Here is a 24,836-nt window from a genome sequence, read left to right as displayed (position 1 = left end):
GAAAAAAATCATAAAGGCAGCCCCCATCAACTTAAGCCATAACTTATCAGAAGGAAGGAAATAAAAGGGTTCCCATTGTGGTTCAGTGTTTTAAGAACTGGACTAGTATCCATGGGGTTCAATTCCTGGCCACACTGATTGCATTAAGGATCTGGCTTTGCCACAAGCTGCAGCGTAGGTCCCAGATGCGGCTCTGGTCTGGCATTGCTGTGGCTGTGTCTGTGGTGTATGCTGGCAGCTGCAGCTCCAATTCAACTCCTAGTCTGGGAACCTCCATATGCCACAGGTGTGGCCCTAAAAAGAAAACAAAAAACAAAAAACAAAAAAAAAAAAGAAGGAAATTAAAATTGGAGCAAGTAGTAATAGAGACCAGAAAAACAACAGAAAAGATTAATGAAACTAAGTGATGATTTTTGAAAAGAGAAACAAAATTGAGCCTTTACTTAGACAAAGAAAAAAACAGACTCAAAATCAGAAATGAAAGAATAGACTTTGTAACTGCTGCCACAGGGATACATACAATACAAAGGATCATACAAATGATGTGATACAAAGAATCACAAAAAACTACTATGAATAATTATACACCAACATATTGGACAACCTAGAAGAAATTTTTTTTAATTTCTAGAAAATTAACAACCTCCCAAGACTAAATAATGAAAAAAAAAACCAGAAAATTGTAATATACTGGTATTAAGTAAGGAGGTTGAATCAGTAATCAAAAACCTCTCAACAAAGAAAAGGACCAGATGGTTTCAGTGGTGAATTCAACCAAACATTTAAAAAATTAATATCAATTATTCTAAAACTCTTCCAACAAATTGAAGGGGAGGAGGGAACACTCCCAAACTTATTCTATAAGGCAAGTTTTACCCTGATACTAAAGCCAGAGAAAGACACTACAAGGAAACTGTAGACCAATATTCCTGATGAATAAAGATGCAAAAATATTAACAAACTGATTTCAACAGCACATTAACAGAATCATACACCACGGTTAAGGGGGAATTATGCCAGGATAAGGATGGATCAATATTCCATCACATGAGTATGGTGAAAGATAAAAATCATATAGTCAATTCAATGGATTCAGAGAAAGTACTTGACAAAATTGAATATCCTCTCAATAAAAATTCTCAACACTGGGTGTAGAAGGAACATATTTCAACATAATGAAGTCCTAAATATAGCAAACCTACAGCTAATATCATACTCAGTGGTAAAAATTTGAAAGCTTTTCCTCTAAGATCAAGAACAAGAAAGGAACGTCCACTCTCACCACTCCTATTCACCATAGTACTGGAATCCCTGGCCAGAGCAATCAGGCAAGAAAAAGAAAGAAAAAGCATCCAAATCAAAGAGGAATAAGTAAAGCTTACAAATGATATGATTTTATCTGTAGAAAAATTTAAAAACTTCACCAAAACAATGTCAGAACTAATCAATGAATTCAGTAAAGTTGCAGGATACAAAAATCACTTGTATTTCTCTACACGAATAATAAAGTGTATGAAAGAGAAAGAAAATAATCCCTGTTCACAATAATATCAAAAGCAATAAAATACATATGAATAAATTTATCAAAGGAGGTGAAAGTTCTGTACACTGAAAACCGTGAGACTTTGTCAAAAGAAATTAGACACAAGAAATGGAAAGATATTCTGTATTTAAGGATTGAAAAAATTAATATTGTTTAAATGGCTATATTACTGAAAGACATTTGTAGATTCAATGCAATCCCTATCAAAATTCTAATGGTATTTTTGAAAAGACCCTAAATTTGTTATGAAATCACAGAAAACTGTGAATGGTCAGAGCAATCCTAAGAAAGAAGAACAAATTGGAGGCATTGCACTTCCTAATTTCAAGTATATAGCAATCAAAACAGTATGGTACTGGCATAAAAATAGACCTATAGGCCATGGACCAGAATAAAGAATCAGAAATAAATCCTAGCATATACCGTCAACTAATATTTCCCAAGGAAGCCATGAATACTCAATAGGGAAAGAATAGTCTCTTCAATAAATGGTACTGGGGAAATTGTTGTGAGCCACATGGGAAGTCCGATACTGGGGAAATTGGATAATCACATGCAGAAGTAAGAAATTGAACCTCTTTTACCACTCACAAAAATTAACTCAAAATGGGTTAAATACTTAAACATAATTGAAACCATAAAACTGCTGAAAGGACACATAGGAAAAACCTCATTGACATTGGATTTGGTAACAATTTTTGGATATGACATCAAAAGACAAGCAACAAAGCCAAGAATTAAGTGGAACTACATCAAATTTCTGCATAACAAAAGAAATGCTGCTTTCCAACAAAATGAACATTAATAAGAATAAAAGGCAACCTATAGAATGGGAGAAATATTTGCAAATCATATCTAACAAAGGGTTAATATCTAAATTAAGTTCTCTTACAGTTCAATAGCAAAAAAAATCTGATTAAAAATGGGCAGAGGAACTGAATTGACATTTTTTCAGAGAAGACAAGACATACAAATGGCCAACAGGTACATGAAAAGAAGGGTAACATCATTAGTCAACAGAGAAATGCAAGTCAAAACCACAATGAGCTATTACCACATTGCTGTTAGAATGGTTATCATTGAAAAGACAAAAGGTAACAAGTGTTGGTGAGGATGTGGAGAAAAGCAAACCTGTGCGCTGTTGTTGGGAGTGTTAATTGGTATGGCCACCATGGAACACAGTATGAAGGTTACTTAAAAAATTTAAAAATAGAACTGTATAATATAGCAATCCCATGTCTGGGTATATATCCAAAGGAAATAAAAACAGGATCTTGAAGTGATATCTGCACTCCCATGTTCACTGAAGCATTTTTCACAGTAGCCAAGCTATGGAAACAATTTAAGTGTCCCTCAAGGGATGAGTTGATAAAGAACTTTCAGTATAAATAAATACAGTGGAAAAATATTCACTTGTGAAAAAGAAGGAAATTCTGCTATTTGAGACAAGATGACTGGACCTTGAGAACATTATAAGTGAAATACATCAAAGGCAAATATTGTGATGTTATCACTTACGTGGAAGCAAAAAAAGCCAAACTCATAGAAACAGTAGAGTAGTGGTTACCAGGGGCTGGATAGTAGGAGAAATGGGGAGATGCAGCTTAAGGGTTGATGCTGTTTCATGCTGGTCTCAACCTATCAGTAACCAATTGCTAGACTAATCCTGTGGTTCTTGACTACAACATGACCTCAGGAAACTATAACTATCAGGAAACTTTGGGGAAAAGATTACTCAAAGGCACGTCTTAGGCCACACAGTGAGGTCAGGGGTAGAGAAAGGAGGAAAACAGTCCTCAGGTTCTGCTTTTATTGGAATAAAGTGTAGGGCCTAAAGTTTCAAGGGCCTTCTGTTTATTGGTGAATTTAAAACATAGAATATGGACTTCCCCTTGTGGTGCAGCAGAAACAAATCCAACTAGGAACCATGACGTTTTGGGTTCAATCCCTGGCCTTGCTCAGTGGGTTAAGGATCCAGCATTGCTGTGAGCTGTGGTGTAGATTGCAGACAAGGTTTGATCCTGCATTGCTGTGGCTATGGTGTAGGCCAGCAGCTGTAGTTGCGATTAGACCCCTAGCCTGGGAACCTCCATAGGCCATGGGTGCAGCCCTAAAAAAGCAAAATAAAATAAAACAGAGAATATGAATTTCAAGTGTGGGAAGAGGAAAACAAGCAGCCCAGTCAGCTATAGAAATCACTTAAAATCTCTGAAACCACCCATCACATCCTCTCACTGGCCTACTCTAATAGTTAGGATGGATATAAAAGAGTATTTTGTGATTATGGGATAATTCTTTTTCTGATTGTGGTCTTGTGTGTTACAATTCATAGAACTGCATACCCCCTCCCCCAAAAAAGTCATTTTTATTGTATAATATTTTTTAATAAAAAATAAAGTGCATACGGAGTTCCCATCGTGGCACAATGGTTAACGAATCCGACTAGGAACCATGAGGTTGCGGGTTCGGTCCCTGCCCTTGCTCAGTGGGTTAACGATCTGGCGTTGCCGTGAGCTGTGGTGTAGGTTGCAGATGCGGCTCGGATCCTGCGTTGCTGTGGCTCTGGAGTAGGCTGGTGGCTACAGCTCCGATTGGACCCCTAGCCTGGGAACCTCCATATGCCGCGGGAGCGGCCCAAGAAATAGCAAAAAGACAAAAAAAAAAAAAAAAAAAAAAAAAGTGCAGACTTTGCAGACAGACTTTCTAGGTTTGAATTACATACTAGCTGTTTGAGATATGTCACTTAATCTCCCTATTTCCTAATTTCTCAATAAAAATAATGGCGGTAATAGTGACACCCTCTTCATGAGGCTGTAGTGAATATTAAATGGGCTAAAATGTATAAGCATTTGGAACAACCCTGGTATATAGTAAGTACTCAATAAATATTAGTGTTCATTATTAGTACACATATACATTATGTGAGATTGATGTTTTGAGCTGTGTAGTTTTATTATATTTTTTTAGGGAAGCACCCACAACATATTGAAGTTCCCAGGCTAGGGGTATAATCGGAGCTGCAACTGATGGCCTACAATATAGCCATAGCAACACCAGATCTGAGCCATTGCAGTTCATGGCAATGCTGGATCCTGAACCCAGTGAACAGGGCCAGCGATTGGATACCAGTTGGGTTTGTTACCACTGAGCCATAATGGGAGCTCCAAAGCTGTGTAATTTTGAATGAGTACTACTTTTCAATAATTCAAATGCTTCTTAGTTGATGAGTAGATAAACAAATGTGGTCTATCCATACAATGGAAAATTATTCAGAAGTAAAAAGGAAGTAAATACTGACCCATGCTTTGATATGGGTGAAACTTGAAAATATTACGCTAAGAGAAAGAAGCCAGAAATGAAAGGTCACATGCTGCACAATTCCATTTATATGAAATGTCCAAAATAGGCAAGTCTATAGAGAGTGAAAGTCAGCTAGTGGTTGCCAGCGGATGGGAGAAATAGGAATTGGGACTGACTGCTAATAAGTTTGGGATTTCTTTTGGGAATGATAGAAATGTTCTGGAATAGATTACAGTGATGATTGAACAAATCTGTAAATATACTAAAACTAACTGAATTGTATACTTTAAAGGGTTAACTTTATGGCATGTGAATTATATCTCAATAAAGCTGCTATTTTTTAAGAAATCTCTAAAACAAAAGAAGCCTGGGGCAGTGGGGGCAGCTTGGCCTGGCTCTTTATCTAGTCATGTGGCTGGCAAGGTGTTTATTTGAGAGAGCTATCTTTGAAGTGGATGCCTCTTTGAAGTGGACCCCTTGGCAATCAAAGCTTAAGTTAGACACTTTCATTCCCAAAAGGAAAACCAACTGTCAGGGCTTATGCTACAGGTATAAACTTCTCATTATAAGATGAATAAGTTTGAGGGAATCTAATGTATGGCATGGTGATTATAGTTAATAATCCTGTATTATATACTTGAAAGTTGCTAAGAGAGTAAACCTTAAATATTCTCATCACAAAAAAAGAAATGGTAGAGATGCAGTGGAGGTGTTAGCTAACACTATGGTGGTAATATTTTGCAATATATAAGTATATAAAATCGGCACATTAAACATCTTAAACTTGCCCGATGTTAATGTCAGTTATATCTCATTAAAGCTGGAAAAGAAGTTTTTAATTTGAAAAAACACTGTTTTATAAATTATCACATTTTATTCTTAGAGCAACTTTATGACAAAGACACCATTATTATCCTTATTTTATAGCTAAAGAAACTTAGGTGAGAGAATTTGAATAGCTTGCCCAATATCATACATACTAAAGGGAAAGAAATGAGATTCAAACCTCAGAAACCACCCTTTTAACACATTCTTCTGTTTTATTTTCAAATATTCTAGAACTAAGCCCTTTTTTAGAACTTTAGAATTTCCAGCCAAACAATGTCGAAAATCCAAAATGACATTGATAAGCACCTAAAAGGAAAACATGCCTGACCATAATCCTAGGAATGGGAGAGGTGATAAACCAAGTAACTGAATGGGAAAGTCACTGAAACTTCTTGCAGAATTATCAAAATTGTAATACACACCCACACTGTGATACCTCACCTCACCCAATGCCTCTCACTAGAACTGCAGAAGTTAAGGCAGACATCTGGAGAAGTCTGCCTCCAGTATTGAGGCAGACTCTACTTCCAACATAAGTAGCTGCCCCACTTTAGGACCACAGAAGTTACCTACTGCTTCCCCACCATAGATCTGAGAAGTAGGAAAAACATAAATTCTTTACATGCTGAACACACACTTCACAGGGATAATGTTGGGTGTCAGTGGCAAGCAGCAGCTTGAAGTGAGATCTCACTTCCCTGACTGGGGATCAGACCTTGGCCATGGCAGTGAGGATGCTGAATCCTAACCATTAGACCACAAGAGCCACTGAATAGGGTCTGGCCCCCAGTTCTTGTCTGCTTTGGGAAAAAAAAAGTTGATGAAGAGACAAAAGATGTACAGGAAAGTAAGGCATTTTTTAGAAAAGCAAAATACATGCAGACAGATACACAGCAAGATCAGATAGAGTCACACCTTTGGGAAATTTAAATCATTTATAACAGAGCAGTCATCTAGGTCTTTGTTTTCCTATGGCCAATCATTTTGCTTTGATCCTATGTATGATTTGTCTCCGGACCATCCAGGGTGTGTGCATGTTTAGCAATGATGTATTCTAGCACAAGGGTCTTTGGGAAGTTATCAAGTCTTACTATTGTTATGGCCTAGCGTCCTTTCCCTTTTTGACCCCCAAGGACCCTTTTTGTGCAAGTGCAGTCAAGGTCTTCCTGACTGCAAGGATGGGAAGTATGTGACCTCTTGATCTTTTACCCAGGCAGGGCTTAGCCACTTTCTTCCCCTGCCATTACCATTATTTAAGTGTCCACAGGACACAAAGTCCAGTTATTTATCCTGTTCCTGTTTTTATTTTTATCTCGAAGTATAAACAGGAGACTGGTTGTAAATATCTAGCCTGGAGCCCGCCTTTCTCCTGCCTTGGGGAGAAGAAAAGTTCAGATCAAAATAGCTGACCTGGCGTCCTTATTTTCCAGGGCTGCCTAAAATGTGTCTCATGAAAAATTCAGCCATCTCTGAAGGACTTCTGTGGGAAGAAAGTGTTAATCAAGATGTCCAGAAGCCAGGTAGAGTGATCCACTATCTTGGTTTGCCAGGGACTGAGGGACTTCTAGGAACGCAGACTTTGCATGCTAAAATTGGGACAGTTGGTCACCCTTCACTCATATTAGGGTCAGCAAGAACCCCTAAGATTCTTCTTCATTCCAGCATATTCTATTCATGCCAAACTGTGCTATTCACAGCTACAGAAGCATCCAGTCATGCAAATGTGTTCTGACTGTGAACATTTTATTTTGACCTCCACTTCATCTATTAGTGTTGTAACCCCAGCACACATTTCCTTAGAATGGCTGCTTTGTTCACTGACTTGGTCTGCTTAAATTAGATAGGATTATTTTTACTAGTTGCTGCCTCCCAGCCTGATGGAATGTAAAGCTTCTTAATGTGTTTAGAATTTAACCCCATCTCCCTGAGCTGCTGACTTTCTGAATTGGTCACCATATAAGCTGCTCACCTGGGATAAAGATGTCAGACGTGAATAATGATACATTTTAAAACATCTAGATTACAAAGCAATAGTTGGAACTGGCCCCAAAGAAAAGTTTTGACTAATTGTTTTTCGTTAACTTTTTCAATCTTGTACATAATTACCTTCTCAGAAGCATATGTCTTATGAGCAGGACCACCCAGTGTTTCCTTAGAAACCTGAAGGTGGGATACTTTAGTACATGAGCATTTAGAGTGCAGTCTGTCTCATTTAAAAATTCCCATTATAAGGAAGGCTGACCATGTAGTGAGAGGCACAGCCCCTGCCTTTGAGATGGTATAGTTTAATTAGGGAATTATACACACATACTCCTGCAAGCCCCAGGGATTATAGATGTCAGAAACTGTTAGTACAGAAACTCATATCTGACAGAGGAGAAGGGAAACCAGGTGTGAGTTCAAGCACCAGCCTCTGACAATTGCAGCTGCTCCTTTCCAAATTGACCTGATTTTGTGACTTCTATACTTTGGGAAGGCATCTGGATGCCCTGGGGTTGTCCCATATGGAGGACAGACTGACTCAGTCTTGGAAGGTATTTGTAACCCCCCCCCCCCAATTCTCCTTTACCCTGCTCACAGCCACCTATGCCATTCAGCCCCAGGGACTTTGCCACTCCTCTCTGGCAGAGATGCCTGCTAGAGCCCCATCATCTCTGATTATACTAAAAGGATCTGGCCCTGAACAGATGGCCACTTCAGTCACAGTGGACTTCATATCTTGCCAAGCTGCTTCATATCTGGCCAGATATTGCTCATATCTGGCCATATCTAATGAGAAATCTAGCAAATGAGGTTGTACATGCAAGTATCATTCTTCATTTAAACATCACAGCTGTCGGCTCATAGGCCATGGACCCATCAGGCAGGCTGAGTAGGGCCTTAGTATAAAGATGTGGGCATGGAAGAGCCTCTCAGAGACCAACCAGATGGAGTTATACAGCGTTATGTGCATTTAGATTGTGAAGGCTCACAAACTCTTATGAACAAAGAGCAGCTTGCCAACTCCGGATAGAGATATGCCATTATTGAGGGAATGTCTAGGGATTAGAAATTATCATGCTGATGAGAGCAATGTTTGTTCATTTTTATTGCCTGTTGCAGTCATTCTTAATCTTTAGCTTTCAGAAGGTCACCTGGAAGGATTTTAAAACACAAAGTAGATTTAGGTGTAGAACCAGTGAATTTGCATTTTTTTATTTTTATTTATTTTTTTATTACTCAATGAATTTATTACATTTATAGTTGTACAATGATCATCACATCCAATTTTATAGGATTTCCATCTCACAACCCCAGCACATCTCCCCACCCCACAAACTGTCTCCTTTGGAAACCATAAGTTTTTCAAAGTCTGTGAGTCAGTATCTGTTCTGCAAAGAAGTTCATTCTGTCCTTTTTTCAGATTCCACATGTCAGTGAAAGCATTTGATGTTGGTGTCTCATTATCTGACTGACTTGACTTAGCATGATAATTTCTAGGTCTATCCATATTGCTAAAAATGTCAGTATTTCATTCCTTTTAATGGCTGAGTAATATTCCATTGTGTATATGTAGCACATCTTCTTGATCCACTCCTCTGTCGATGGACATTTAGGTTGTTTCCATGTCTTGGCTATTACAAATAGTGCTGCAATGAACAGTGGAGCACACGTGTCTTTGCTAGTCATTGTTTTCTCTGGATAGATGACCAGGAGTGGGATTGCTGGAGAATTTGCATTTTTAACAAGTTCCTAGGTGGAGGCCATGGGTTCAGGGACTACACTTTAAGAGGCATAGCTCTACAGCAAATAATCTGTATAATAATTATATATATATAAATATATACTTTAATTATATATAAAATAAGTTCCTTCTGTAGAATCAGCCTATATAGAAGTTGCTGTGAGTTTTTATATACCAACACATGCAGATATTTGTTGGATAAAAGAAGGATGGAAACCCAAAACCAACATTCAGTCAACTAACTAGCAAGTACTTATTAAGCAGCTACCATGTGCAAAACTAAGTCCTAAATTCTGTAAAGATTAAAAGATGTGAAATTTGATTGGAATCTAAATTGGAAAAATCTTCCTAGAGGCCATTTAGTTAATATTATAAATAAATAAACAAACAAATAAATGTGTTCAGAAGAGGAGTTCCTATTGTGACTCAGCAGAAATGAATCTGACTAGTATCCATGAGGACGCAGTTCAATCCCTGGCCTTGCTCAGTGGGTTAAGGATCTGGCATTGCAGTAAGCTGTGGTGTAGGTCACAGATGCAGCTCAGATCTGGCATTGCTGTGACTGTGGCATAGGCCAGCAGCTACAGCTCTGATTCGACCCCTAGCCTGGGAACCTCCATATGCTGCAGGTGTGGTCCTAAAAAGACCCCCCAAAAAAAGTGTTGAAAAGATTAAGGAAATGTTTACTGAAAAGGTAAAAATCTAAATGATCAGCAAATATAAACATAAATAACCAGCCAATATATTACATTCTCTCATGCATATCCTCTCTCCCCCACAACCCACACATACTTCTTCCCATGCTTCTCTAAACCAGTGGTCTCAAGACGTTTTGAGATTTTAAATGTCTTTGGTTGTCAAAGCTCAAGAGAAGGAGTGCTTCCAGCATTGTGTGAGTAAAGACCAGGAACACTGCTAAATATCCCAACCACTGGAGACCTCTCACAACAAAGAATCATCTGGCCCTAAGAATTGATGGTGCTGATCATGAGAAACCCTGATCTAGCCTCATTTGCCAGAGGACTCCTGCAGAGCCACTTTAATTGTAATGATTATATTTCATAGAATCAGTTCCTAGCTGCCTCGTGAAGGACTTTATTTCCTATCAGAGTCTCATGCTGTTATTTCTGTATCTCAGGGCCTGTCTCAGGTGAATTCATACATGGTCCATATATAAAAATATCCTTTATGTGATATTTTTATGCTTTTGTTGCTTAGGTTTTATCTGAAAAAATCATTACCAAGACCCATGTTAAGGAGTTTTTTCTATATATTTTCTTATAGGTGTTTCCTTGTTTTCAGTTCTAGGTCATATCAAAATCTTTAATACATTTTGAATTAATTTTTGTGAATGGTATAAGATAGGGATATACTTTTTTATGCAAAGGACTGCTTATTTATTAGAGAAAGTCTTTCTCTATTGAGTATCCTTAGATCTCTTATCAATTTTTAGTTGACCATATATACTTGAGGTTGCAGGTTCAGTCCCTGCCCTTGCTCAGTGGGTTAACGATCCACCGTTGCCATGAGCTGTGGTGTAGGTTGCAGACACGGCTCGGATCCAGCGTTGCTGTAGCTCTGGCGTAGGCCGGTGGCTGCAGCTCCGATTCAACCCCTAGCCTGGGAACCTCCATATGCCATGGGAGCGGCCCAAGAAATAGCAAAAATAAATAAATAAATAAATAAATAAATAAATGAATGAATGAATGAATGAATAAAATAGACCACTGGACTCTTGATGGAGATTACATTAAATTCATAGGTGGCTTTGGGTAGTATGGACATTTTAACAATACTAATTCTTCCAGTTCCTGAACTTGGTATACCTTTCCATTTATTTGTGTTTTATTTCTTTCATCAATGTCTTGTAATTTCAGAATAAGAGGTCTTTCACTTCCTTGGTTTAATTTATTCCTAATTTTTTTTGTTTTTTTTTATGCTACTATAAATGGAATCAATTTATTTCTTTTTCAGAAATTTCATTGTTAATGTCTAGAAACATTATTGATTTTTATAGTTAATTTTGTATCCTGCAACATTGCTGAATCTTTTGATTAGATATACAGTAGTCCCTCCCTTATTCACAGTATCACTTTCTATGGTCTCAGTTCACTACAGTCAACCATGGTCCTAAATATTAAATGTAAAATTTCAGAGATAGGCAATTCATAAACTGTAAATTTTGCACTCTTCTGAGTAATGTGATGAAATATTGTGCCATCCATTTCTCTCCTGTTTGGGACAGTGTTCTGCCCTTTTTCCAGTGTATCCGCACCATAGACGCTATCCACTCTTAGTATCTGTATAGAATAAACATAGTAAGTACACTTAAGGCCCAGTACTATGTGCAGTATCAGGCATCCACTGGGGGTCATGGAACATATTCCCTACAGATAAGGGAAGGACAACTATAACAGCTTTTGTTGGAGTCTTTTGGATTTTCTATATATAAAGTCATATCATCTGCAAATAGAGACATTTTTACTTCTTCCTTTCTAATTCTAGTGCCTTTTATGTTCCTTTTATTGCCTGATTTCCTTGTCTAGAACTTCCAGAACTATGTTGAATAGGAGTGGTGAGAGTGGGTATCTTGTCTTATACCTGATCTTAAAAGAAGAGGTTTTGATCTTTCTTCACTGAAGTTCTTGTTAGCTGTGGGCTTGTCATATACGACCTCAATTATATTATGTTCCTTCTATACCACATTTGTTGTTTTTATTATGAATGGATATTGAATTTTGTCAAATGCTTTATCTGCCCTATTGAGATGATTGTATGATTCTTTAGCTTCATTGTATTGGGGAGATGAAACACACTGATTGATTTGTGGATGTTGAGACATCCTTCCCTCCCAGGGATGAATCCCACTTGATCATAGTGAATGATCCTTTTAATGTACTGTTAAATTTGCTTTCCAAGTTTTGTTGAAAATTTTTGCATTTATAGTAATCAGTAATATTGGCCTATAGTTTTCTTTTCTAGTAGTGTTATTTTCTGCTCTTTTTTTTTTTTAATTTAGGGCCACACCTGTGGCATATGGAAGTTCCTAGGCTAAGGGTCCAATTGGAGCTGCAGCTGCCTACCTACACCACAGCCACAGCAACACCAGATCCGATTCATGTCTGGGACCTACACTGCAGCTCACAGATACACCAGATCCTTAACCCAGTGGGCAGGGCCAGGAATCAAACCTGCGTCCTCATGGATACTAGTCAGGTTCATTACCACTGAGCCATAATGGGAACTCCTGTTATTTTCTGCTCTTGGTATCATGATAATGCTAAGTAAAGTGAGTTTGGGAGTGTTCCTTCTTAGTAGGCCGTGTGTTTCTAACAATTTTTCCATTTATTCTAGGTTGTCTAGTTTGTTGGCATATAGTTGTTTTTGATAGCTTCTTATGATCCTTTGTATTTCTGTAGCATCTATTATAATGTCTCCTTTTTATTTATAATCTTGTTGACTTGGGGCCTCTCATTTCCTTGGTTAGTCTAGCTAAATGTTGGTCAATTTTGTTTATATTTTCGAAGAACCAACTCTTGGTTTTGTTACTCTTTTCTAATGTTTTCCTTTCTCTATTTCATTTCTTTCTGCTCTAATTTTTATTATTTCTTTCCTTCTCCTAACTTTGGGCTCAATTTGTTCTTCTTTTTCTAGTTCCTTAAGGAGCAGAGTTATGTTGTTTATTGGGGCTTTTTTGCTTATTTATGTAGGTGTTTATTGCTAAAACTTTTCTCTTAGAACTACTTTTGCTGCATCCCATAAGTTTTGGTACATTGTGCTTCTGTTTTCATTTGTCACAATACTTTATTTCTCTTTTAAGGCCTTCTTTGATACATTGGTTGTTCAGAAGAGTGTTTTTTAACTTCCATGTGTTTGTGAATTTTCCAGTTTTCCTCTTGTTACTGATTTCTAGTATTATATCATAATGGTCAGAGAAGATACTTGGTATGATTTCAGTCTTCTTGAATTTTCTAAGACTTGGTTTATGGCTTAACACATGTTTATTCTAGAAAATGTTCCATGTGTGCTTAAGAAGAATGTGTATTCTGCTGTTGTCAGAATGTTCTGAATATGTCTGTAATGTTCATTTGATCTATAGGGTTGTTTCAATCTTCTATTTCCTTGTGGATTCTCTGTCTGGATTATCTATCTGCTGTAAAGAGTGAGATAGTAAAGTCCCCAACCAATTATTGTATTGGTATTTATTTCTCCTGTTAATCTAGTTTTTGCTTTATGTGTATTTAGGTGCTTCAGTGTGGGTCACTATTTACAACTCATATCTTTTTGATGGATTGATCTCTTTATTACTATATAGTAACTTTTTGTTTTTCTTTAGTATTTTTAAAGTGAATTTTGCCTGATATAAGTATAGTAACCCCTGCTTTTTTTGTTACCATTTTCTTGAATATCTCTTGCCATACCTTTGCTCTTAGTATATGTGTGTCTTTTAAGGTTAAGATGAGTTTCTTATAGATAGCACATTATTGGATCTTTTTTAAAAAATCCATTCAGCCATTCTATGTCTTTTGATTGGAGATTTAATACATTTACACTTAAGGTAATTATTGATAGGTAAGGGCTTATTATTGCCATTGTGTTCTTTCCTGGTTATTTTATAGATCTATTGTTCCTTATTTCTTATGCTATATATCTTTTTGTGTTTTTATGTCTTTTGGTATCAATGCACGGTGACTTCTTTATCATGTTCTTTTGTGCAATTACTACAGGTTTTCCAATTATGTTTATTATGAGCTTATATTAAATATCTTAAGTTGGTACCAGTTTAAAAATTTTAACTTCACTGAAATTCCTAAACTTTATATTTTTATTCCTATCCCCCACATTTTAGGTTATTGATGTATAATTTTCCTAATTTTATATTGTATAACTAACAGATATTATTGTTATGGATATTTTGACTTCATTCATTTTTTAACTTTTAAACTAAAGTTGTAAATGAATTAGGCATCATAATGAGCATACAAAACAATCTAACATTGACTATATATTTACCATTACCAATAAGCTTTATGATAACTTTTTATGTTTTTGTGATGTTAATTAGCATCCTTTTGCTTTGACTCATATAATTTTTTTTAGAATTTCTTGCAAAGCCTACCTAGTGCTAATAAATTCCTCCAACTTTTGCTTACTTGGCAAAGTCTTATTCCATCTTTCTTTTATAGTTTTGATTTGCATTTCTCTAATAATTAATGATGTAGAGCATTTTTTCATATGCCTACTGCCAATCCATAAGTCTTCTATGGAAAAATGTCTATTTAGATCTTCTGCCCATTTTTTCAGTTGGGTTCTTAGTTGTTATTGAGTTGTGTGAGTTTTTTGTATATTTTGGAGATTAAGTGCTTGTCCGTTGCATTGACTATAACTATTTTCTCCCATTCTGTATGTTGTCTTTTCATTTTTTTATGGTTTCCTTTGCTGTACAAAAGCTTGTAGGTTTGACTAAGTCCGATTGGTTTATTTTTGTTTTTATTTCTATTGCTTTTGGGAGGCTGACCTAAGAAAACATTTGTATGGTTGATGTCAGAGAAAGCTTTGCCTACCTTCTCTTCTAGTTTTATGGTGTCTTGTCTTACGTTTACGTCTAAGCCATTTCAAGTTTATATTTGTACATTGTGTGAGAGTATGTTCTACTTTCACTGATTTAGATGCAGCTTTCCAGTTTTCCCAGCCCAACTTGCTGAAGAGACTGTCTTTCCCCATTTTATAATCTTGCCTCCTTTGTCAAAGATTAATTGACCATAGGTGTCTGGGTTTGTTTCTTGGTTCTCTAGTCTGTTCCACTGATTCTTGTATCTGTTTTTGTACCAGTGCCATGCTGTCTTGATTGCTGTAGTTTTGTAATATTGTCTGAAATCTGGGAGAGTTATGCCTCCTGCTTTGTCCCCCTGCCTCTGGATTTCTTTAGCAATTCTGGGTCTTTTATGGTTCCATGATAATTTTTTAATTATTTATTCTAGTTTTGTGAAAAATGTCATGGGTAATTTGGTAGAGATCACATTAAATCTGTAGATTGCTTTGGGTGCTACGGCCATTGTAACAATATTCTTCCCAGGAGTATGAGATATCTTTCCACTTTGAATCCTCTTTAATTTCCTTGATTAATGTTTCACAGTTCTCAGCGTGTAAGTTTTCACCTCCTTGGTCAAGCTTATTGTTAGATATTTTAATGTTTTGATATGATTTTAAAAGGTATTTTTATATCCTTTTCTATTATTTTATTTTAATTTTTTTGTCTTTTTTTGCCTTTTTCTAGGGCCGCTCCTGAGGTATATGGAGGTTCCCAGGCTTGGGATCTAATCAGCACTGTAGCCGTCAGCTTACACCACAGCCACAGCAACACCAGATCCAAGCTGCGTCTGTGAACTACATCACAGCTCATAGCAACGCCAGATCCTTAACCCACTGAGCAAGGCCAGGGATCAAACCCACAACCTCATGGTTTCTAGTCGGATTCATTAACCATTGCACCACTACAGGAACTCCTATTATTTTATTATTAGAATACAGAAATGCAATATGAATGTTAATCTTATGTTCTACTACTTTGCAGAATTTTTTGATCAGTTTGATTTGTTTTTGTGCGGAGTCCTTAGGGTTTTCTATATATAGTATCATGTCATCTGCATAGAGTGACAATTTTACCTCTTCTCCTCCAATTTGTATACCTTTCATTTCTTTATTTTATCTGACTACTGTGGTTAGGACTTCCAAAACTATGTTGAAAGTGAGAGTGGGCATCCTTAACTTGTCCCATATTTTAGCAGGAAGGCTTTCAGCTTTTCTCTATTGAGTATTATATTGGCTGTGGATTTATTATGTTGAGATATGTTCCCTCTGTACACACTTTGGTAAGAGTTTTTAATCATAAATGGATGTTGGATTATGTCAAATGCTTTTTTCTTCGTCTATTGAAATGATGTGTGGTTTTTGACTCTTCTTTTGTTAATGTGATGTATGACATTGATTGAAATGTGTATATTGAACTAGCCTTGTGAATTTGAAATGAATTCCACTTGGTGTTTGATCTTTTTTATGTGTTGTTAGATTTGGTTTGCTAAAAGTTTGTAAAGAATTTTGAGTCTATATTCAACAGACATTGGCCTATAATTTTCTTTTTTGGTAGTATCTTTGTCTGGTTTTAGTACTAGAGTTATACTGACTTCATAGAATGTCTTGGGGAGTCTTTCTTCTGCTTCAATCCTTTGGAAGAGTTTAAGAAGAATGAGTATATGTCCTTCTTTGTATATTTGATAGAATTTTCCTGTAAAGCCATCTAGTCCTAGACTTTTGTTTGTAAGAAGGTTTTTTTTTATTAAATTACATATTTAATTTCCTTTCTAGTGATTGGTTTGTTAAAATTATCTTTTTTTTCTTGATTCCATTTGGGTGGGCTATATGTTTCTAGAAAGATGTCCACTTCTTCTAGGTTGTCAAATTTGCTGGAATATACTTTTTCAGAGTACTATCTTTTTTTTTATTTCTGCAGTATCAGTTGAGAGTTCTTATTTTTTCATGTTTTATTTTCTTTATTTGTGTTTTCTCTATCTTCTTGCTGAGTCTGGCCAGAGGCTTGTCAATTTTGTTTACCCCTTTGAAGAACCAGCTCTTGGTTTTCTTGATTTTTTTTCCTATTGTTTATTCAATCTACATTTTATTGAATTCCTCTCTGATATTTATGATTTCCTTCTTCTGCTGACTTTAGGTTTTGTTTGTTCTTCTTTTTCTAACTTTTTTTAAGTGGTAGGTTATGTTTTGATTTGAGATTTTTCTTCTTTTTTGAGGAAGGCCTATATCCCTATGAACTTGCCTCTAAGAACTGCTTTTGTGGCACCCCCTAGACTTTGTATGGTTGTGTTTTCATTGTCATTTGTCTCCAGGGATTTTTTAATTTCCTGGTTCACCTATTAGTTTTTTAGTAGGATGTTGTTTAGTATCCATATAGCCTTTTTTTTTTCTCATTCTTTTTTCCTGTGGTTGATTTCTGGTTTCATGCCACTGTGGTCAGAAAATATGCTTGAAATAATTTCTATACTCTAAAATTTTTTGAAGTTAATTTTATGCCCCAGTATGTGGTCAATCCTAGAGAATTTTCCATGTGCACTTTCAAAGAAAGTATATTCTGGTTCCAGGGGATGTAACGCCTTGAAAATATCAATTAAGTGTAATTGTTCTATTGTGTCATTTAGGATCTCTGTTGTCTTATTGATTTTTCTGTCTAGAAGATCTGATGTGAGTAGGGTGTTAAAGTCTCCTACTATTAGAGGCTTTGAGTAAAGGACCCAATGTAGTCTCTGTGAGGATGCAGGTTTAATTCCTGGCTTCATTCAGTGGGATAAGGCTCTGGCATTGCCACAAGCTGCAGCTCAGGTCACAGATGTGGCTCAGACCCAGGTTTGCCATAGCTGTGGCATAGGCCCTAGCTGCAACTCTGATTCTACCCCTAACCTGGGAACTTCCATATGCCACCAGTGCAGACATTAAAAAAACAAAGTCTCCTACTTTATTGCGTTCCCATCAATTTCTTTTTGTTTTATTTTTATTTATTTATTTACTTTTTTTTTAGGGCCACATCCATGGCATATGAATGTTCCCAGGCTAGTGGGTGGAACTCCAGCTATCAACCTACACCACAGCCACAGCAATGCTGGATCCCCGACCCAGTAAGCAAGGCTAGGGATTGAACCCACATCCTCATGGATGCTAGTCAGATTTGTATACCCACCAATTTTTTTATGTCTGTATGTATTTGGGTCCTCCTATATTGGGGCATATTTATTGATGAGTATAATAACCTTCTTGGATCAATCCTTCAATCATTAAAAAATGTCATTCTTTATCTTTTTTATGGCATTGCTTTTAAAATCTATTTTGTCTATTATGAGTATTGGGACTCCTGCTTTCCTGAATTTCCATTCACATGAAATATTGTTTTCCATCCCCTCACTTTTAATTTATATGTGTCCTTTGCCCTAAGGTGGGTCTCTTGTATGCAGAATATTGTAAGATCTTGTTTTTTCATCCAGTGTGCCACTCTTTATCTTTTGATTGGAGAACTCAGTCCATTGACATTTATGGTAATTGTTGATAAATATGTATTTATTGCCATTTTCAAAATCTTGTTTTCTAGTTTTTCTAATTTTCTCCTTTGTTTCCTTTTCTTTCTTTCTCTCTTTCTTTTGGCTTAATGATATCCTTTTATTTCAAGCTTGTGTCCTCTTTTTTTTTTTTTTTTTTTTTTTTTGTCTTTTTGCTATTTCTTGGGCCGCTCCCGCGGCACATGGAGTTTCCCAGGCTAGGGATCTAATCGGAGCTGTAGCTGCCAGCCTACGCCACAGCCACAGCAACTCGGTATCCGAGCCGCATCTGCAACCTACACCACAGCTCACGGCAACACTGGATCATTAACCCACTGAGCAAGGGCAGGGATCAAACCCTCAACCTCATGGTTCCTAGTCGGATTCGTTAACCACTGCGCCACGACGGGAACTCCTCTTCTTGTTGGTTCTTGTGAAGCTATTGTTTATTTTTGATTTGTGGTTGCCCTGTTTATCAAGTATATTAAATCCTTCCTATATCTGCTTGCTTTAGACTGACAGTCACACAGGCTAAAACATATTCTTTTATAAAGAGTCTACATTTTATTATTCTCCTTCCCCATATTTTATGATTTTGATGTCCTTTTTTACATCTTCATTTTTATCCTTTTGATGTTTCTTGTGTTTATCATCACTTTCACAAATAAGTTTTTTTTTCTTTTTGGCCTGTATGCTGACTTATTTAAGTGACTACTTACCAATTATGATTTCCGCCATCCTATCTCTTCTTACTTCTTTCCTGTTTAGAGGAGATTTTTCAATATTTCTTTTAGGATAGCTTTCACATTGCTATATTTGTTTAGTTTTTGTTTGTTTATTTCTCTTTCTATTTTAAATGATAATATTGCTGGATAGAGTATTCTAGGTTGCAAAATTTTCCCTTTTAGAATCTTTGAATATATCTTGCCTTATGGGGGCTTCTGTTATAATTAACTCTGTTTTTCTCTTGCTTCCTTTAGAATTCTCTGCTTATCTTTAACTTTTGCTGTAATATATATTATATGTCTTGGTGTAGGTATGTTTGGATTCAACTTGTTTAGGCATCTCTGTGCTTCCTATTTCTTATACCTGTTTCCTTCTTTAGATGTGGAAAGTTTTCAGCCATAATTTCTTCAAATATATTTTCAATATGCTTTTCTTTTCCTTCTCCTTCTGGAATCCCTATTATGCATAGATTGGTACACTTTATATTATCCCATAGATCTTTTATATTGCTTTTATTTTTTTCATTTGGCTTTCTGTCTACTATCCTGATGGAGTGATTTATATTATTCTGGAGTTATTTCCATTATTCTGTCTTCCAAGTCACTTATTAATTCCTCTGCATTATTCGTTCTTCTGTTCAATGCCTTTCAGCTCAGCTTTAATCTCTGCAAATATATCTTCTAATTTTTCTTGGCTCCTCTAGTTCCATCTTAAAGTAATCTGTGTTACTCTTGGTATCTGCTCTTAATTCCTTCAGTATTTTCATTACCTCCTTTTTGAACTCAGAGTCATTTAGACTGCAGAGGTCTGTTTCATTCTTTGCTTTTTCAGGAAAATTATTCTCTTTTAACTGAGAATGGTTCCTGTGATTCTTCACTTTGATTATATATTTTTTTTTTACTCTGTGAGTTTAGGAAAAACAATCTACTGTGGTCTTGGAAGGCTTGTTTGTATGCAGGAGCATCCCTGGGTAGCTTGTGAGGGCTAATTTTTTTTTGGGGGGGGGGTGGGATTAGAGCTGCTTTTGGTTTGAAGCTTACTGTCTCTTTCCTCAGTGAGTGCAGGCCATATGGTCTTAACTCAAGCCCACCCATGTCCCAAGTTCCTTGGTTGAACAAAGCCACTGGCTTGGACTTTAAGACTATCAGCTCTGTGTGTCCATCTCTGGCTTGAGCATTGCTGGGTTATCAGCTTCCAGGTATTCTCTCTAGTACTTCTGATCTGATGGGGCCAGAAGCCAGGCCTCATAGTGAATGAAACTATAACTCATTTCCCTGCTTATGTGGGGAAGGGATGGTTAACTCCAAGTAACCCCCAATTTTTTTAATAGGCTTTCCAGTCAGGAGGGGCTAGGAGCTACCTTTAGCCTCATGTGAAGCTATGGATTAATTCCCCTTTTTTGATATAGAAGGGGAACCCTCCACATCTGGTACTGGCTTTGCTCTGGGAACATAAGCTCTGCCCACTCTCTTTCAACTGGGGTGTTGCTTTGGTTACATAATTTCTCCCCAGGCCTTCTTGGGCTAAGGAGTCATGTTTGCAACAGAAGATGGTGTTATGATTCAGATCCCTTGCCTGAGAAAACAAGTCTCTAGAGCAAGAAAAACTCTTTGAGGACTTAACTTAGGTAGGCCTTCACCCATTTGAGTTCCCTGGTAAAAGAGTACCACTGACGTGGTTCTACAGGTGAGCAAAGATGCTAGTTTGGGGCTTTACAGAAAGGAACTTAGTCTGCCAAGTCTTAAGGGCTGGTTATTGCAAGCCCCTCCCTTCTTCTCCTTCACAATAAGATGCCCAGTGGTTGAGCCCTGAAGACTCCCTTGCAAAATTCCCATGGGGCAAGACCAGAGCAGGGGCTCCCACCAGGCAACTCACAAAAATGAGGGGGATGGGCTGGATGTCCCTCCCAGATTCTCTTATCCCACTGAATGAATCATAGACTTAAGGGATACCTTTCCACTTGGTGCTGTACTGGCCTGAAGAAGGGGCAGTGTGGTCAGTGTGCAGCTACTTCTTGTCTTTTCACCAGTTCCCCTTGCTTTATGGTACAGGAGGGTGCTTTAGCCTCATCCCCATGTTGAAAAGTCTCTCAGTGGTGTCATGTTTATGAATAATTTTCAGTTTTTCTTCTGTGAGGGGATTTGAAGGCAGGGGTGACTTATGTCACCATCTTGATGAAGTCACTCCCTGCCTCATTTCTTTTTAGCACTAAATAATATTCCATTGTCTGAATGTACCACAGTTTATCTTAATTTTTTTAAAGCTGTTATGTGATTGATTTGGGTTACTCTATATGCCTGCCTCCAAGTCCCAATTTTTCTGTGACTCTGATATAGTCAAATCATTATCTTCATCACTATTCACATTTGTTAATGGCCTCTTATGTGCCAGACATTCTGATAAGAGTTTTGCACATCTTTCTATTATATGATCCTTACCACAATTCTTTTAAGGTGAATTTTATTGTCAGCTCAGAGGAAACAGACTTAATGAAAGAAAACAAGGTGCCCAAGATCACACACCTAAAGTAGATTTGACCAGAATAATATCAAATGCCATTCAGCCTCAAAAAGTGTCTATCTTGTTCATTTTCACATTCCCAGAACATATTTCAAAGCCTGGCACACAGTAGCTATTTATGAAATAATTTTGAAGTGGATTTATACAAATTGTACTGTCCTGGATGAGCCATTGTTCTAATAGAATTAAAGGCAAGAGGTTCTTAGGGCATGAACTGGAAGAGCAGTGTCTTTTGTTGTGCTCCGTACTCTGTGGGAAACAGATATTTTGTAGCATATCAGAACTTTTCATTTCATAGATGGAAAAATTGAGGCTAATAGAAATTAATTGCTAAAAGAGAATAGATCTATGAAAAGAACTTAGACCTCCTAGTTTCCAGTACTCTCAGGCCAATGAAAGTCCTCATTGCTAAGTCTGATATTTAGCTGATCTGACTCCCGGCACACTCCAGATTGATCTTCAACTGTCAGGTAGGACCCCAGTTGCTCCTATTCATGTTCATTTTTGTTCTAAGTTCCATTTCCCTTTTCCAGTTTGAAGCTATTCTCACTAATTCTTACCAGTTTCATCATTTGGTCTTTGACACACACATCAAACTAAATATCAGAACAAATATGCACCAAGCAATTATAACAGATGGGTCATGCTGTGAGATGACACAGAGCTGCAGCAGAGCATGCTTTTTGACCATTTCAAGAACAACAGATTCTATTTGGGGGGAAAAATTCTATCTAATGTGTCTTTCATCCTTCTACATCCTGCCTCAGTTCAGTGACCTCCAGGACCACCTCCATTATGACTGGGAATGAAGTGATATTTACTAAACAGGAACAGAAGAGAAATGCTGGTCATTTCCACTTCCCTGTAGTCTCTCCTTATTTTTCCACCAAGTACCCTTGAACTCAATTCATGTTGGCATATATTTCCTGGACATTTACTATTCAAGTCACTATCTTAGGCACCATCCTAGATGCCTAAGCACCATCCTAGGCACCTATGAGGAAGTAGAAAAAAAGAATGAAACTATTGTCTGTGCTTAAATTGTATTCCAAAGCAGCATTTGATTAACTGGTGAGAGAAGTACACAGAGCTAAAGGAATACAAAGGAGGAACAAGATACTTCTACCCAGGTAATCAAGAAATCTGCATGCTCAGATTCTCCAGGCAGAGCCTCCTTGCCTGCTACTTGCATCTCTCACAAGCGTCCTATCCTAATAAATCCATTTTTTGCCTGTCGCTTTGCCTCTCACCGAATTCCTTCTATGCGGAGGCATGAAGAACCTGAATCTCAGTGAGTCCAGACACAGGGTTGATGGTTACTTAACTTTGAGCACATTCTAGGGGATTAAGATGGTGGAATAGAAGGACTGGAGCTCAACTTCTCTCCTAAAAACAACAAAATTCAGAACTAAAGACTGAGCACTCTTCACCAAAATGGACCGGAAACCTTAAAAAAGATACCCTACTCCAGAAAAAAAAGAGGAGGCCACATCAAGAGGTAGGAGGGGCGATTTCACGAAATAAACAACCCCATACCCCCTGGTGGGAAGCTCCACAGACTGGAAACTAACTGATTCACAGAGATTCACCTACTGGAGTGAGAGTTCTGAGCCACACATCAAACTCTCACGTGTGGGGATCTGGAACAGGGAGAAAGAGCCCTGGAGCATCTGGAATTGAAGACCAGTGGGGCTTGTGCACAAGAGCTCCACGGGACTGGGGGAAACAGAGACCCCATTCTTAAAAGGCGCACACAGACTTTCATGTGCACTGAGTCCCAGGGCAAAGCAAAGTCTCCAAGGGAACCTGGGTCAAACCTGACCGCAGTTCTTGGAGGACATCCTGGGAAAACAGGGCTGAACGTGGCTTGTTGTGAGGGAAGGACATTGAAAACAACGCTCTAAGGAATATTCAGCAACCCTGCCTTTCTCTGGAGGTGACCATTAAGGGAAAATCTGGCCCCACCCATCAGTCAGCTGCTGAGAAGCCCTAGGGCAAACAACAATCCATGTGGGATCACAGCCCCACCCCTCAGTAAACAGACTACCTAAAGACCCCTCAGGCACACAGCTGCCTCTAATCCCATCCAGAGACTAAGCTGCACCCAACAGGGATTAGAATTGGCTCCTCCTACCAGTGGGCAGGCATCAGCCCCTCCCATCAGGAAGCCTACAGGAAGCCCCCATACTGACTTCAGCCACAGGGGGGCAGACATCAGAAGTAAGAGGGGCTATAACTCTATTATCTGTAAGAACATCACCACACCAAAAACCTATAAACATGAAAAGACAGAGAACTATAACACAGATGAGGGAGAAAGGAAAAACCCCAGAAAATAAGCTAAGTGATGAGGAGATTCTCAGCCTCCAGGAAAAAGACTTTAGACGGTTGATGCTGAAGATGATGCAAGATATTGGAAATAAACTGGAGGCAAAGATGGATAACTTACAGGAAACACTGAGCAAAGAGATACAAGATATAAAACTTAAGAAGAGATGCAAAATACAATAACTGAAATAAAAAATTCCGTAGAAGCAGCTAACAGCAGAATACAGGAGGCAGAAGAACAGATAAGTGAGGTGGAGGACAGATTAGAAGAAATTACGGATGCAGACCAGAAAAGAGAAAAAAGATGGAAAAGAAATGAAGAGAGTCTCAGAGAACTCTGGGACAATGTGAAATGCACCAACATGTATTATAGGGTGCCAGAAGGAGAAGAAATGAAGAGAGTCTCAGAGAACTCTGGGACAATGTGAAATGCACCAACATGTATTATAGGGTGCCAGAAGGAGAAGAAATGAAGAGAGTCTCAGAGAACTCTGGGACAATGTGAAATGCACCAACATGTATTATAGGGTGCCAACATGTATTATAGGGTGCCAGAAGGAGAAGAGAGAGAGAAAGGGACAGAAAGAATATTCCAAGAGATAATAGCTGAAAATTCCCCTAACATGGGGAAGGAATCACTCACTCAAATCCAGGAAGCACAACAAGTACCATATAAAATAAACCCAAGGAGGAACACCCCGAGACACATGGTAATCAAACTGACCAAAATGAAAGCCAAAGAGAAAATCTTGAAAGCAGCTAGGGAAAA

This window comes from Sus scrofa, chromosome 14 (assembly GCF_054392235.1).
Source record: "Sus scrofa isolate SSC_HxYL_T2T_F1_AM1 chromosome 14, Sscrofa_HxYL_maternal_Yorkshire_Landrace_v2.0, whole genome shotgun sequence".
NCBI lineage: Eukaryota > Metazoa > Chordata > Mammalia > Artiodactyla > Suidae > Sus > Sus scrofa.
This window is presented reverse-complemented; position numbering follows the sequence as displayed.